The 16230-nt window shown below is 38.0% G+C and overlaps 1 protein-coding gene and 1 long non-coding RNA gene across 2 annotated transcripts in view; one reads left to right on the top strand and one right to left on the bottom strand.

The window, feature by feature from the left end:
- Positions 1-16230, top strand: part of LOC132190936 (wall-associated receptor kinase 3-like) — a 61213-nt gene that overhangs the window by 12688 nt on the left and 32295 nt on the right. The window lies entirely within an intron of this gene.
- LOC132190658 (uncharacterized) lies at positions 3914-5711 on the bottom strand. Its single transcript, XR_009441155.1, has 2 exons — positions 5627-5711; positions 3914-4311 (listed from the first exon to the last, which is right to left on the bottom strand). It is a non-coding gene; the product is annotated as an uncharacterized LOC132190658 (long non-coding RNA).

The following is a 16230-nucleotide window of genomic DNA, read 5'->3' on the forward strand; positions in this document are numbered from 1 at the left end:
GGGAATACCCGTGGGAGTGAAGAGGGAATTGTGGGTGAGCATGGGACCGGTTTGGGTGGAGATAAAGATGAAAAATTTTGAAATGGAAAAACTAACTCGTTGAAGATAACATGCCTGGCAAGATAGATTTTTCCAATGAGAATATCAAGTCATTTGTAACTAGTGTGCGGTTTGCTATATCCCAAGAACACACTTGATTTGGATTAAAATGAAAATTTGTTTGTGTTATATGGTCTTAAGTAGGGAAAATACTCACAACCAAAGGTCTTGAGAAAATTATAATCAGGAATCTTACCAAATAATAATTCAAATTGTGATTTTTGTTTATTAATGGATGAAGGCAAACGATTAATGAGAAAAGTTGATGTGTCAAAGGTTTCATCCCAAAATTGAAATGGGACTTTGGAGTGAGATAGATGAGCTAAGCTAGTATCAACAATATGGCAATGTTTGCATTCCACACTCCCATTTTGATGATGGGTGTGAGGACATGTTTACCTATAGTTGATACCTATAGAACTAAAATAACGTTGTAGGGGAATAAATTCTCCTCCTCCTCCTCCATCGCTTTGAACTAATTTAATGGGGAGATTAAAATATTTTTCAACTAAATTTTGAAATTTGACAAATGTGGAAAATACATCAACTTTAGAAGTTAATGGAAAAAGCCAAGAGTAACGACTAAAATCATCGATGCATAAATAATAGCGTTTACTATTCTTTGAAAGAATTGGAGCAGGACTCCATACATCAAGAAATAACAAGCTTAATGGAGCAATAGAAACTATGGGTGATAATCCAAAATGTAAACGATGTATTTTGCCTTGCTGACAAGCGAGACACACTTGTGAAGACTTATTTGATAAAGCTGGAAGGCAATGTTTGGACAGAACATTGCGGATAGTTTGAAGAGCAGGATGGCCAAGTCGACGATGCCAAGAATCAACAGAGACAAGCTCACCAAGACACGCTGAAGGAGACTAAAAACGAGACGTAGTTGAAGGAGATGGACAGATGTAAAGATCACCTCTACTTGGGCCTTTGAGTAGCATACGCCAGGTGCGTAGATCCTTAACACGAAAATCAAATGGATGAAACTCAATGAAAACATTATTATCACAAGTGAATTGATTTATTGAGATTAAGTTTTTCTGAATGGCAGGAACATGGAACAAAGATTTTAGAGTAAAGTGTTTGTGTGCAGAAGGTAAGGAAGCTAAACTGGTGTGAGAATATCCAAACCTTGACCATTTCCAACACAAATCTGTTCATTGCCTATGTATTCAACTGCTGTGATATTTAGGTTGGTGAGGTCATTGGTCAGGTGATATGTAGAAGCCATGTCAAGGTACCAGTTCATATCCGAAAAAGACTGATTGACAGTGAGAAAGGCTGCAGGGGGCGAAGGCACCAAGTAGGCATGGTCAAACCTGTGGTAGCACTTGGCAGTAGTATGACCAATTCGGAGACATAATTGGCACGTGGGTCTATTGGAAGAGCCAACACGTGAAGAGGAAGGACCACAACCACGTCCCCTGCCATGGCCACGTCCACTAAAAGGACCATTGGAGAAAGAGAATTGGCTTTGAGCCTTGCCGTGTGAGGTGATATGACATTGAGCAACATTGACAGATGAGTTTGTCAGATCTGGAATTGGATTATTCCTTTCAAGTCGTTGCTCAAACATGAGCAAATGAGAATAAAGGTCCTCCTGAGAAATAGGATCTAGACGGGGGTGTAAGGTGGTATGGGCTGCAGAGAGGCCATCGGAGATGATGGAAGAAGAAGAGAGGCCATTGGAAATGGTGGAAGAAGAAGCGGATAGGAAAAAGAGTCACGAGATCAGACATATGTCAATAAGAGCTCTGATATCATATAATGTTACGTAATATCTGTAAAAACAGCCCGAGTATTTCCATTGGGTTGTGTTTCATATATAGATGATAAATCATAGGATTACAATATTTAAAAGTAAAATTGACAATTATCTAATCTGTACTATTTGAATTCAAATTGAGAAAGATAGAACTTTCAGTTATGCTAAGGCTTTGAATGACTTGTGAGTTGTGGATAAGGATGTGCTCCAATATTAAGATTGGGTCTCACATTAGAAAATTTTCATAAGTGGTTAAAAACGTATAATTTAAGCCCAAACACATTACTAAGCTTTTGGATTGACTGATATTTCAATTTCCATCATGTTATATTAGGGAATAACTTCAATTCGGTCAAGGCAAAAAACCCTTATTTTTTACCCACCACTTACAAGCTGACACCTCAGCTTAGCACACAAACTCAAAATGAGAATAAAACACCATATTATTCATCCCACATTGACCTGCTGCCCACCTCTGCCTAATGCTGCCGCCCACTTCCACCTCTGTGTTCTTCGGCCCTGTGGGGGTGGCGCGTGGCCACCCCAGGCACCCCATGGCGTGGCCTAGGGGTGGCCGCGCAGGCCACCCTATATGGCCTGGGGTGGCTGCGCCGGCCACCCCGTGGCTGGGGGTTGCTTGCCAGCCACCCCAGCTCCTCTCCTTGTGCCTGCTCTCGTGGCCCAACTCCTCCCCTTTGGCTGCTCTCATATATGATTTGATGTTTTGTTCTCACTTTAATTTTTTGTATTTTTTCTTGAATTGATGATGTGTTACGTGTTTGTAGATTGTAATATTAAAGATATGTGTAACTCTGTTTGTTGTTGAATGAAGTTGTTATTACCAAAAAAAAAAAAAATAGTAAAGATATGGGTAAGTGGCTTAATGTTAAAGGCTCTTCTAATTAGCTCTTAGGTGAAAGGTTCGAATCCCCCTCTATTACATTAAATATTTTACATTTTAAAAGAGCTAGGCTTGGGCGTGCGCGGCCCTAAACACATGCCTAGCATGTGACCCAATCTTGAGTAGGCAGTTATTAAAAAGAATTAATCTACTGAGTAGCAGCCATGGGGACTCAAACCATTGTAACTCTAATTGGAAGAGGTACTTCAAACCATTAGACTAACCGCTTATCTATTGACAATTGTAAGTTACGAAATTCATTTTACTTGACCGTTTTGTAACTACTCTCCAGAATCTATAAATAGAGCTTTTACTCAACGAATTTCATAACTTTATTTTCTCATCTCTCTTAGTCTAATACACGATTTTGTATAGAAAACTCTGAAAAACAAACTTCAGAATTGTTGTCTGCAGTTAGTGGTTTTGTTGTATCTTGGAGGTGAATTGTTTGCAACCCGACAACAAAATCTTTTTTTTGGGGGAAATTATCACTTTAAAGATGATGTTTATACACACTTCAAAATCACAGGATTTTTCTGCTTATTGTTTATGCTTGATTTTCCTCAACAGTAATGCGGTGATAAACTCATGTGGAGATGAGATTGTTGAATATCCACGTATGAATATATAAAAAATTGTCTCATTGAAAAATGTCACAAATTTGAGTGACTAATATAACATAATTGGATCCAAATGTATAAACTTTAAGTTTTTCGGTGAATAAGCGGTATTCAATAGGTACTTGACGCTGCTCAAGGTAGCATGCTCACCAAGCTGCTTGATTAACATCACTAGGTTACCCAGTTAGACGCTTTTCATTTTATTTAATTTTTAAAAAATGATTCTGTTTCATTTTTTGTTGCAGCAGTCTGCTGGTGATTGCCAAAATGAAGACCATGTTGACCAAATTCAATCCAAGTCTGTTTTGGAAAGAAAACTACAACTCTGTAATCTGTATTTGCGATGATGCAGTTGGTCAGATGGCTAACCTCAAGGCTCAATTGCTCAAAGCCATGTGAATGCACGCAAAGAGATGGAAAGGAAGATCAAAGGCTTGCGGGCAGGAGAAAAAGCCCGGTCAGGAGCAATTTTTTTTTTTAATTTTTTTTTTTTAGAAAAAGAACTACACAATTAAGTTATTTTGGAAACCATACACACAATGCAAGATAAATCCAGTAAAGAATTTTACAGCTTAGGAAGGTTCTCCTTCCAAATAATTACCCTTGCAAACCAATCACCCTACAGTAACCATATAAAAACATACTGTTTGAAATATACATACATATTTATATATAGTTTACTTTACAGCATCAACCATTCTACTAATGATTGAACTTGTTAAAACTTCCCTGGATGGAAGCTACCAAATTTCATAATTGAAAGCAGAGGGGGCGGCCTTCTTGAGAAGCATGTACTTATCTCATGATATTCCTTTCTTTTCACTGATGCAAGAACCAGACAGGCCACAGCAACACCAACAAGAGGCATGGATGATTCCCCCTGTTTTTTTATCAGGTTCCAGATGTAGGATTTTCTGCATGAGGAAAGAAATAAAAAATAAAAAATAAAAAAGCAATGTGAGATGAAACTCCTGAGAAAGTGATCTGCCCCTGAAACAATGCTCAAATAAACCAAAAAGACTTGCAGATATGATTTTCAGCAGTCTCCGGAAAGGTAATCTCACCCCATGAGGCTCATTTTTGAAGAAAGAAGGAATGAAAAGGAAAACAAATAAAATTATCAAATTTTGAAACTTTATTCCCACCAAAACTGAACAACCAGAGTCCACAGATAAATGTAATCTTCGAGTAAACTCCCCAAGCAAATTTCTTGGCTCAAACTCAACTAACTCCTGAATTTTATTAACTGCATTCAGTTCACCACCCATAACAAAGAAATATAGGCCTTCATAGTAAAACTGCCCGTAAAACCAACCAAATCCTAGACTTTTAACTCAGATTACCAGAGGTCCTCAAAAATAATTAAAAAGAAAATAAACAAAAACTACCAAAAAAATAAAAGATGTATGAAAACTCTAATTCTTTAGTCTCTCTTTTCCAGACCCTTTTTTTGGCTAATGGCCATTAGCCGCTGCTCATTTACCTTTTCTTGTTTTTGTTTTCGCTCATTGATTTTAATTGCATCAAGAAAGCTCATCAGATAAAGGGCTCACAGGTGCATTTTGCTCATATCCCTGGGGGTCAAAACAAGCACTTCTTGTTCATGTATAACTCGACCAATCACCCATTCTCCCAACAAAAGTTTGTCACTAAAATAAAAGGCGTGTTATTTATGTACAATGAAGTTCCATTTGTAAAAGAGAAGAATTCCCCATCACGAGGACACAAATTTCCTCTCAAATTTCCAAATGGTTCCCACCAAGTGTTCATGAAACTCTATAAAACGACAAATTTATTCAGAGCAAAATACCTTTCAGTATAAGACACTCCACTCAAGATCACTCAGATTAGTTCATGATTTCATTGTTTCTCCAACACTGAGTGATTACCATGCATAATCACCCATCTATAATCATCAGCAAGTACTGTTTTAGTAGTCTTCCGTGACTGCTATTCCCCTATGCCTAAAGTGTTTTAGAAGCTTTCTCCTATCCAAAGTGAAAATAGTGAGCTAAAAGGAGATGGCGGTGCTTAAGAAACCAAACCCAAAATTAAGTTAACCATCTGAGGGGAAATCAACATGCTCGGAAGTAAATGACAGTTAAGATGATACACCCAAAAGGTTTGAGTATTTGGCTAGTGGGCAGACGAACATAATGGTTTGAGTATCAAAAGACTCACCACCACAAAAGAAATGCATTGCAGTTTCTTTTATCTATATGTACGCACCTTCTCCAAATTGCTGCTCGAATCGAGCCACAATGTGTTTCCCGTAAGTGTATTTCTTCAAAGCATGCGCATGAACTCTTACACAACTTGTTGGGTCATGAACTAGCTTATCATTTATTGAGCAGTCCTTGGGCCCAGCCAGAAGAGGCCCAAGTCCGAGACCTGCTCAAAAGGCCCAAGCCCGAGACCTTCTCAAGTGATCCGAGACGAGACCTTCACAAGTGATCCGAGACGAGACCTTCTCAAGTGATCCGAGACGAGACCTTCTCAAGTGATCCGAGACGAGACCTTCTCAAGTGATCCGAGACGAGACCTACTCAAGTGATCCGAGACGAGACCTACTCAAGTAATCCGAGACGAGGACTACTCATGAGATCCGAGACCTCCAATCCGAGGCAACCCCTAGCCGAGACCATAAAGTCCGAGAATAACTCAGGACATTTAAGTCGCAGTAAAAGGGATAACTCTGATATCTTAAAAGATTACGAAGTTGATCCTCTGATCTCAAGTCGCTCAAATCGCGGAAGAACTAACAAACATGATCTTTTCATTCAAATGTTTGTTTAGCCGATATCAAGGGATAAGATTCCTTAATAAGTGGGAAATCAAATTCCCTCCAATGCCTATAAATACAAGTCATATGATCAAAGCAAAGGTAATCACAACTCTCATAATTTGAGCTCTATAGTTGTTACAAATATCCTTTCCCATTCTGACTTAGGCATCGGAGTGCCCACGCCGGCTCACCCCCGGTCACTTCGATCCTTGTTTCTTCTTTGTTGTGCAGTCAAACTGTTCGGAAGTTGGTTCAACTCAAACTCGGCAGGCGTGCCACGTCATCTTTTGGAAAACTGTGCATCAACAACTATGATAAGATGAACATGGTTCATGTGTGTGGAAATTCTGAGGGTAGTTGGTAGGAGTTGGCGTCCTACCACTATGAGAAGCATAAAAATGACCAAACAGAAAATTCATGCTTCACCCTCACTCTTTAAACAAAGACACTTCCACATGAAGCATTAACCAATATATATATATATATATATTTATGAAAAAAATACCAAAAATTTAAAACTCAAAAACTCAAAAAACGGTTCAAACATAAGTTTGGAAGAATTTTAGGTGCTGGACCATTTTGGTGCAGTCTGTGGAGGTGCGCTCAAGCGCTGGCGCTGATCCGTTAGTGGTGCTGCCTACTGCGTGCGCGCGTTCGAGCTTGCGTAGGAGTTGGTTGAGTGCAGGTGCGCTGCATGCTAGGATGGTGTTGTTTGCTGCGCGAGTGCGCTCGAGCGTATGTATGCTGTGCGCTTGAGCGCAAATGGGAATGGTTGAGCGTAGGTGCGGCTTCTCCTTGCTGCCTTGTGCTCGAGTGCACTTGATCGTGCTTAGGTGCGATCGAGCATTGATGCGAAGCTGATCCGTCTGAGACTGCAAAACAACAAAATAAAACAAAAGAAAAATAAAACAAACAAAAACAAATAAAAATAAAATAAAATTGCAAAAAGAAAAATAAAACAAAAGTGCTAATTATAACTAGTAGAAAAATAAAATCAATTTAAACAAAAAATTATTTTCACAAATACAAACAATTCCCCGGCAACGGCGCTAAAAACTTGTTATGAGTTTTAAATGTACTCGCAAGTGCACGAGTCGTTTGCAATATAGTATGTGCAAGTGCGAGGTCAAATCCACAGGAAATTGTGTTCGTGTAAATAAACTTCTATCTAAACTAATCCTATTTTAACCTAGTTCCGAAATTTTGGGGATTTTTTTGTAAATTGAAAACATAAACAAAATGAAATAATTAAAAGATAAAATACTAAGGATTTTGGAATCAGCAATCACAACATCAAAAGTATCCGTTCTTTGTACAAATCATAAAGGATATCCGATTTAGTTTAAATCATCCAATGTATCCGTACTTTGCACAAATCACAAGGATATTGGCGTTGTCCCGAGGGACCTGTAATACAACATCGATGCCCCGGATATTGTACGCTACCGTATATACCATTAGTGGCACGACCGAGTTCGACCTCGGGTGGCCCACATCACTAATGATGTCCGTCCTATAGTGACCATCCATTAGGGAATGACTTTGCCTTGGTTACGAAACCATTGGATCCAAAGCCCATACACACACACACACATTTGATCATAAAGTTAACTTGTATAGTAAGCCCATGGCTGTTATCCCACACGTACCGGTGTACCATGTCATACGATACAATTAGTCTTATCAGTTTTTTACATGCATAGTTTTACAAGCCTCATTGTTATCTTATTAATCAACACACGTTTTTACGAAAGAGAGTTTACAGTAGTTCTAAAATGTATTTCATGAGAGTTGCAAAATATGCATGTTTGATATATATAAAATAGACATGCAATGTGGGAAAAGTAACAACAAGCATCCATGTAAGTTTATACTCACTCGGGTTGTAAGGCTCCTCCATAAAATTCTCTTGAGGCTCCATAACCTCAAATATTGAGAAAAGACCTATCATTAGTTCTAAATCCAACTAAAACGAACCTAGAACATGAAAACAGAGGTTATCGGACGACTGGCCAGAGTGTCATTCCTTGGAATGCTTCTGACCGTACGTCCGGGTCCGTGGCTGAACGTCCACCCAGAAGGCTCGTACGTCCGATCCCGTGGCCGTACGTCCGCCCAGAAGGTTCAGGTAGAACCTTATTTGGTTCAACCGTCCTCCTATCCTCCCAAACTGGTTCTAAAGCTACCAAAAGGATTCCTAGGACCTCCTATCTCAAAACAAGGTCTCCATGCAAAAGGAAATATGCTTAACAAGAATTAAACGCTAACCCATGCTTAAACCAAGATTAAGGGCAACAACATAACTAGAAGCTACAAACTACCAACCAAGCTAACTATGAAAAGCACTTAAACAACATAACAACTAAGGAACAAGCTAAGCTTAGAAAATTACCTCCTTAAAGCCAAAAACCTCCAAGAATCACCTCTCATTCTCCAAGAACTCACAAAACTCATAAGAACACACTCACAAGAGGATTTTCGCAGAGCCTAGGGCGTAAATTGGCGTGTGAAACATTGAGGGTAGAGGGTATTTATAGTAAAGGGCGCTACCAACTACTCTGAAAAGTAGCAGACGTCCGGGTACTATTGGGGCATACGTTCGGATACTATTTACACAGTATTCCAAAGGCTGTAGTGTACGTCCAAGTATTACCCAAGGGGTATTCCAAAAGTAGTGTATGTCCATGTGGTCTCCAGCGTACGTTCGTGTACTATTGGCAGAGTACGACGTACTATTGTCAGCGTACGTCTGGTGGTCCCCATGCATACGTCCTCTACTATAGACAAGAGTGTACGTCCGGCAACCCTAGCGTACATCCGGTCCGAAAGTCCAAATCCCAAAATGCCCCTCTAGCTATTCCTAGTGATCCAAAACCCAAATTAAACTTCTAACTAAGCTACCTAACTTAGTTAATTATTTGGGTCACTACAATTTTCCAAACTCTCTTCCATTGCAAAGTACTTGCAGTAATATTGGAACACCTTCCATGAACCCCCTTCTGAATTTCTTTTGCCATATGGTATGCGCTCTTCACCGTAAATTCTCCATTTCTTGTGCCCACCTAAACTCTTTTATTGATTTGCCTTTGTGGACAAATTACCATACTACATATTACTGCCACCTTCTACATTGAGAAAATACTTTGAATCAATGGTATATTCCACCATTGTGTAGAGCCATCGATAAAAGCACACACATTTTCCTCCCTATCCAAAATTCAGGGAGGGGATTGAATAGAGTACGTTGATGGAGAAGGAATCCACATGTCACCCTAAATTTTGCTAGATTGTCCGTTCGCAACCCTCCACACCAAACCCTCCTCTAAGAGCTTATTTGCATTCCAAATACTCCTCCATGCATATGAAGACCTCTTCCCCACATTTGAGTTGAGAAAGGTTCCCTTTCTTATAGTATTTTTCCTCAAACACTTTAGCCACTAGAGAATTCTGATTTTGTAGGATCCTCCACCCTTGTTTTGCAAGTAATGCCATATTGAAGTATTCTAAGTCTCTGTAACCCATTCCACCCTTTTCCTTAGCCTTCTCCATCCGCTCCCAACTCATCCAAGCTGTGCGCTTTTCTTTCTCCATATTTTCCCACCAAAACCTTGACATCATTGAGTTAATCTCTTTACACAAAGTCTTAGGAAGCTGAAACACACTCATTGTGTAGGTTGGTATAGCTTCTACAACAGCTTTTAACAACACTTCTTTCCCGACCTGTGACAAAAATATCTCCTTCCATCCATTTATCTGATCCCAAATCCTTCTCTTAATACCGAAAAAGCACCCACTCTAGATCTACCAACTAAAGCTGGAAGCCCCAGATAATTCTCATATCTCCTTGTGGTACTCACCCTAGCAACTGAAAGAATATGGTCTTTAGCTTCCCTCTTTGTATTCCAGCTAAAAAAAAAATTGACTTCTTCTCCCTATTCAGTTTCTGCCCATAAGCTTTCTCATACATCTCCAGTATGTGTTGAATTCTCACCCATTTAATAGTATTTGCTTTGCAGAAAAGCAAACTAGCATCTATGAAAAATAAGTAATTCAACCTTGTCCCCCCACGAGTAATTGGAAGGCCAATAATCCAGTTTTCTCTATCTTCCATTTGCAAAATAGAGTTCAACCCTTCAGCATATAAAATGAAGAAATATGGAGATAGAGGATCTCCCTGCCTAATTCCCCTTGACGGTGAAATATTACCATACGACTTCCCATGAACCAACACCAAATATTTAACCATACGAATCATAGTAAGCTTTACCCATCGTGCAGCAAATCCCAACTTACACATTATGGCTTCCAAGAAGTCCCACTTGACTCTATTATACGCCTTACTCATATCGAGCTTAAGCGCCATAAATCCTTCTTGACCCTGACTGAGGACACATATGTTATGAGCATAATTACTTTTCATGCAACTGGGTAAATGCTTTAATAATTGAATAATAAGATGTATCGTATGACATGGTACACCGATATGTGCGGTACAATGGCCATGGGCTTACTATATAGACTTGATTCTATGGTCAAATGTATGTGTTTATATGAGTCTTGGATCCAATGGTTGTTTGTAACCAACGCAACCATGTTTGATTGGCAGGCCACTGCAAGACGTACATCATTATTAGCGCGGACCATCCGAGTTCAGACTCGGTCGGGCTGCTAGTGTTATGGAGGATAGCGTACAATATCCGTTTCACCAATATTATATTATAAGTCTCTTGGGACAACGCCAACCTTGCTGAGAAGGGGTAATATCTCGGGTAGACCATGTATGATAATTATGACCTATCATGACATTAGTGTTTTGCATTAAAACTTATAGGCGATTGTCCTTGGGATTACACTTACACTTCTCAAAAACAAAAATTATACATTTATGGGGTAATAATAGAGGAAACACCTAATTTGCTTATGAAAATACATGTTGACTTTGCTTATAATTCGATTGTGAGATTTACTTACTAAGTCTTAGGCTTATTCAGCATTTGCGGCTTGTCATGTTATCTATTTTAAGAGAACTTTTAAAAAGGAGAAGCCAGATGTCTATTTTGCAATACCAGGTTTGATTGGAATGATAGTTTTTGGTTAGAAGCTCCAAGTCTATGATTGATGGTAATACATGCATACCTTGTGATTTTTAGATATCTCAGATATGTCATTTTCAACTTCCGTTTACATTTACTCTGAGTATGTTAAATAGACGATCCCTTCAGTTAGTTACAAGTTAACTAAACTAAAGGAATTGCCAGTAACCCTACAAAAATGGTCAAGACCAGTTTTAAAGGTGTTACAATTAGAAATATCAGTTTCTTGGTCACCAATGTTAGCTGCCGAAGATGTACTTATGACAGCATTGGAAGTATCCAACTTGAGCTCAACATGAATATTATAGGTGTTGGGAATATGTATGCAAATTAAAATTTGCACAGCGGAAAGAATCATATTCTAATGCCCAAGAAAACTGTATGAAGAACGGTTGCTATTTCAACAAATAGCAAGAACAAAGATAACTTACTTCTTCTTCAAGAACACAATTGATCTCAAGAATATTTATACCTTTAGATCTTCTCACCAATTATTGATTGTAACAAGAGTACTCTAGGGACCATCTTTTTATCCTCTTTTTATCCTCCTAAAGCTGATGTGGCTTTCAAAATCACCATTAGATCAAAATTTAAATATGATTCATCTAAAATTTAATGGTGATTTTAAAAGCCACATTAGCTTTAGGAGGATAAAAAGAAGATAAAAAGATGGTCCATAGTATTACTCTTATAACAAAGAGAGTGTGGGCTCTTGCTTGGCTCTTCAAATTTTAAAGTTTTGTTCTTCGTGAGTTAACACAATGAACTAATAATTTTCAAAGTGTTTATGAAAACTATGTATAAAGAGAACTTGATGGGATGATTTGAGAGCCTCATGCTCTTCTCTATTTATAGGCTTAGTAGGGGGAAGAATTTTCAAATCTTAGCAATCTGGGACAAGGAGTAGAAAACATTTTAGTAGGACTTGCATGGACGGCTAGGGTTTCACCCAGCCTCTTTGCTTCGCCGCATGGGCAAGGGACAAAATATCCTTGGAACATGCGGCTCCCTACCTTGGCAGCTAAATCCCAGGCCCCTTCTCTCCTGTCCAACGCATAGGGTCAGGGAATTTTTCCCTGGCCTTATGCGCCCCTTGCTCTGATTAGGCCTTTGGTTTTATCCCAAGCCCAATTTCATATATACTCTCTAGCCCATGTTTTAAATAAATAAAATACTTAGCCCAATAAATAGGAAAGCCTTAATATGGTAATTATATTAGCTTGGTGAGACACCTAAAGGAAAAAATAATTATTGGCTTAAATATTTCAGTAATCATGCCTCCCTCACATTCGTTATGTGATAGTATTTTAATCACAATTAATTCCACTAAATAATTGTGACTACACTCCAATAAATATTTTGATGAGATGATTAAGAATTGCCCACGATTCGTGTCTTTTGGTCCAATCCGAATGACCATAGAGCCCAGTTAACCTCCAACTTATGTCTTGGCTAGGGAGCTTCACAATGGAATTAATATGCCGACGAGTATAATTCTAAATTTCTATCTCACCCACATCCTTCCAAAGGAAAGCTAAACCTCCACTACGCCCCACCGGATCCAACAAAAATAGTCCTTCAAACCCTAACTTCACCCTAATCCCTTCCAGCTTATTTTTACGACTCTTTGTTTTCATAGGAAACAAACAGTTGTGTCTCTTCTCCATCACTAGTTGGCAAAGGTCTCGAACTGATTGAGGGTTCTCAAGCCCCCAGCAGTTCCAACTTATTAGAAGCATTGTTGTTGGCGGTACTGTGACCCAGCCACCACCAACTCTGCCTCCGGTGCCATCCCTTCTGAGACTCCCATCCTACTCTTTTTGTTAGGAGAAGACCTCCCATCAGTCTCCTCCCCAATCTGATTTTTCCCCTTATCTTGTAGGTGGTCCATAGGAATAGGAACTTCATTCCTCCATGCCTGGGCTCTTGCTCTTCTCTTCCAAGATCGTACATTGGAACCACACTTCTTCCCTACAGACCGCATGATCTCGAATATTAAGAGATAGAAAGAAATATATGAATTATTATTTTACACCCTTTTTGAATAAGTTGATTAAAAAAAAAAAAAAAAAGGTATTGTGGATACTAGCATGTGGAAAGATTTAGTTATGCCGCTAGGAATTACACAAGAAATTATAGTAGGACTTGTAAGAGATAGACAAAATTTATATGAAGGCATGGAAGTCGCCTTTTATATGTATAAAGTACAGTCGAATGCCATTGAGGTTATGTAAATATTAGATTTACTGGCTAAAATTTTGAGATAGAATTCTGCTACAACTAAGGATTTGATTGCTAGGAGATAATGTTTAGCTCAAAGATCAATATGGAAGGATATATGAGAATTTAAGGCATAAAGATAGTATGAAAGGTCCTCATTAAATTGGAAGTTAGAATAATGAGTTTCGTATTAAGGAGGGGAGTTCTACGACAACGTCGTTTCTAATAAACTAGTTCCATATGGATTATGAAGCAATTTGACAGTTTGATGAACACATTAGAGTTAAACGATCAATGTAGTCGATTGTTTTCTTGGGATTGAGAGATAGAAAATAGAGTGTCTGATATAGAAACAAATAGATATTGAAAGATGTTAACGCCACTAGATTTAATAAGCCTATACATTCTACATATGCATATGAGCATTGTAATTGAGGCGTGTAAGACTGGTCCTAGTGTTAGCATATGTGTATGTCAGAACCATGGGTGAGGAAAACAATGCGTAGAATAACTATCCCAAATGAAATGACTTGATGACCTTGTGGTAGTCAATTTAACAAGAGAAATTAGAAAGTATTATTGATAATAGGTAGATGTCATAAGGTGAAATAAAGTAGTAAGACTATCATTTAAACCTCGGATGAGGGTGATACTATGACACTTATTGTACTTTGGAGATGAATCTCTTAAAGAGTGACGATGGAAAAAGATTTTATCAAGTGTCTTGGTAGATGATGGATACACAAAAGAGGGTATAATAGCATATAAGCATAAGCATATCAATTGAGACAAGTTTAAAGGATTATAGCTAGCATTGATATATAATACAAGGTACTTTATGATGATAGAGCTTGAGGAATTTTAGTTGACAAATGCATGTCAAATAAAAGCTGATAAATTGGAGACCTTAGAATAGGTTGTGATACAATAGGGTGATCTCAGATAGGATGGCACGATGACAAAAGTCAGAAGAAAAAATTATATGATATTGTGATATGCAGTATACTAGTTAAGGGACTGATTTGACACGAGACTAGTAGTTTGAGTGTTCTCAAGTTATAAGTATGCATAGATAAATGTTATAGTTTGACATGGTATGGTAGCATATATGTTACATTTAAATTTCGAGGATGAAATTCCAACAAGGAGGGGAGAATGTAACAACCAAGGAATTTATTAGGATAACTAATGATAAGTGCTAGAATATTCATATTTTCAGCCCTTAACTTGCATGTTTTAATCCTTTAGTTTTGGTTAATTAGGCCATTTTACTTCCTTTTTGTATTTTCTTTGTTTTATAGGCTTTTGGAAGAAAATAAAGCGTTTCTGGAAAAATTCCAAGCTTAAAGGGCAAATTGGGAAGATCTAGAAGATATGGTTAAGCTTAACCAATCATCGTTAAAGTTTAATCAAATAAAGGAAAGAATTAATTCGGAATTTCTCAATTTGAAGTCAAATCGGATTGGATGCAAAATTGGATTCTGAATACGTCTCGGTATTTTGGCCATAACTTTCAGCTCTGATATCCGATTACGGTGATTCAAGCGGCATTGGAAAGATAACTCAAACTTATACAATTAATTGTGAAATAGCATTTTCCCAATTCGGAGCGCCGCAAGGCCAAAATCACGCCGTAAGATAGGACCGCAATTCTGGGCGAATCTTATTCCGATTTGGGCTTAGGTTTTCTTTAACCTAATTGGGCTTGGACTTAAATCTCCGAAATTCCTAGGATTACTAGGGCTTCTAGGACTCTCATAAGCCCTATAAATAGACCTCTAAGCCTCACAATTGAGGGGGATCAGACGAAGACGCGCCGGGGGCGCCGTTCTTGGTCGCTTTCCGTGTTTTATGGGTTTTTGTAGCTTGGAACTAGAATTCTTTTGTAAGTTTTTAATTTTAATGAAGTAATTTAGTTTCTTTATGATTTCTTTTGTCATGAGAGGCTAATTCTTCAACTAAGGTTGAAGATGAAGCCTCACCATTGATGAGTTTTATATTTTTATGTTTCGTTCGTATAAATCCGTCGTTTAATGTAATGTATGTTCGTTTCAGTTCAATTGTGTGACAAAATTGTGATTGATTGTTGTTTATAAATCGTGAAAATGTTGGATATTCGTTGTGTTTCATCCAACGGATACATCGAATGATTTGATTGAGACTTATATCCATTGTGATTTGCGGATACAATGGATGATTTGATCTCAATTGGATATTCGTTGTGATTTGTAATAGAGATGGATTCATCGAATGATTCAATTGGTTTATAAAAAAACAATAGAACATATATATAGGGTTTAATTGTTCGTCGGATGCATGAATGAAAACATAAGAATGTATGCTTTGATTTGGTGAGGTGAATTCTAAAACCTTAGTCGTTGATCTTTTGATTATTTTTATTTTATTTAGTTTATGTTAGTTTATTTTCAAAATCAAAATCATTCGGAACTAGGTTAAGATATAATTGATTTAGATATAAATTAAATTTCACAAACATAATTCCCTGTGGATCGACCTCGCACTTGCACACACACTATATTGCATATGAGTCGTGCGCTTGGGAGTACAATTAAATTTGTACATCAAATTTTGGCGCCGTTGCTGGGGATTTGTTTGTTTGTGAAAATTGATTTTTGTTTAGAGACTGATTAGAAGGATAAGTTCACTAGTGGAGGAAAATGTCATGAATGTGGGGGTCGGGGTCATATTCGAATTGAATGTGCTAATCTGAAAAA

The sequence above is a fragment of the Corylus avellana genome, chromosome ca8 (genome assembly GCF_901000735.1).
Source record: "Corylus avellana chromosome ca8, CavTom2PMs-1.0".
Lineage (NCBI taxonomy): Eukaryota > Viridiplantae > Streptophyta > Magnoliopsida > Fagales > Betulaceae > Corylus > Corylus avellana.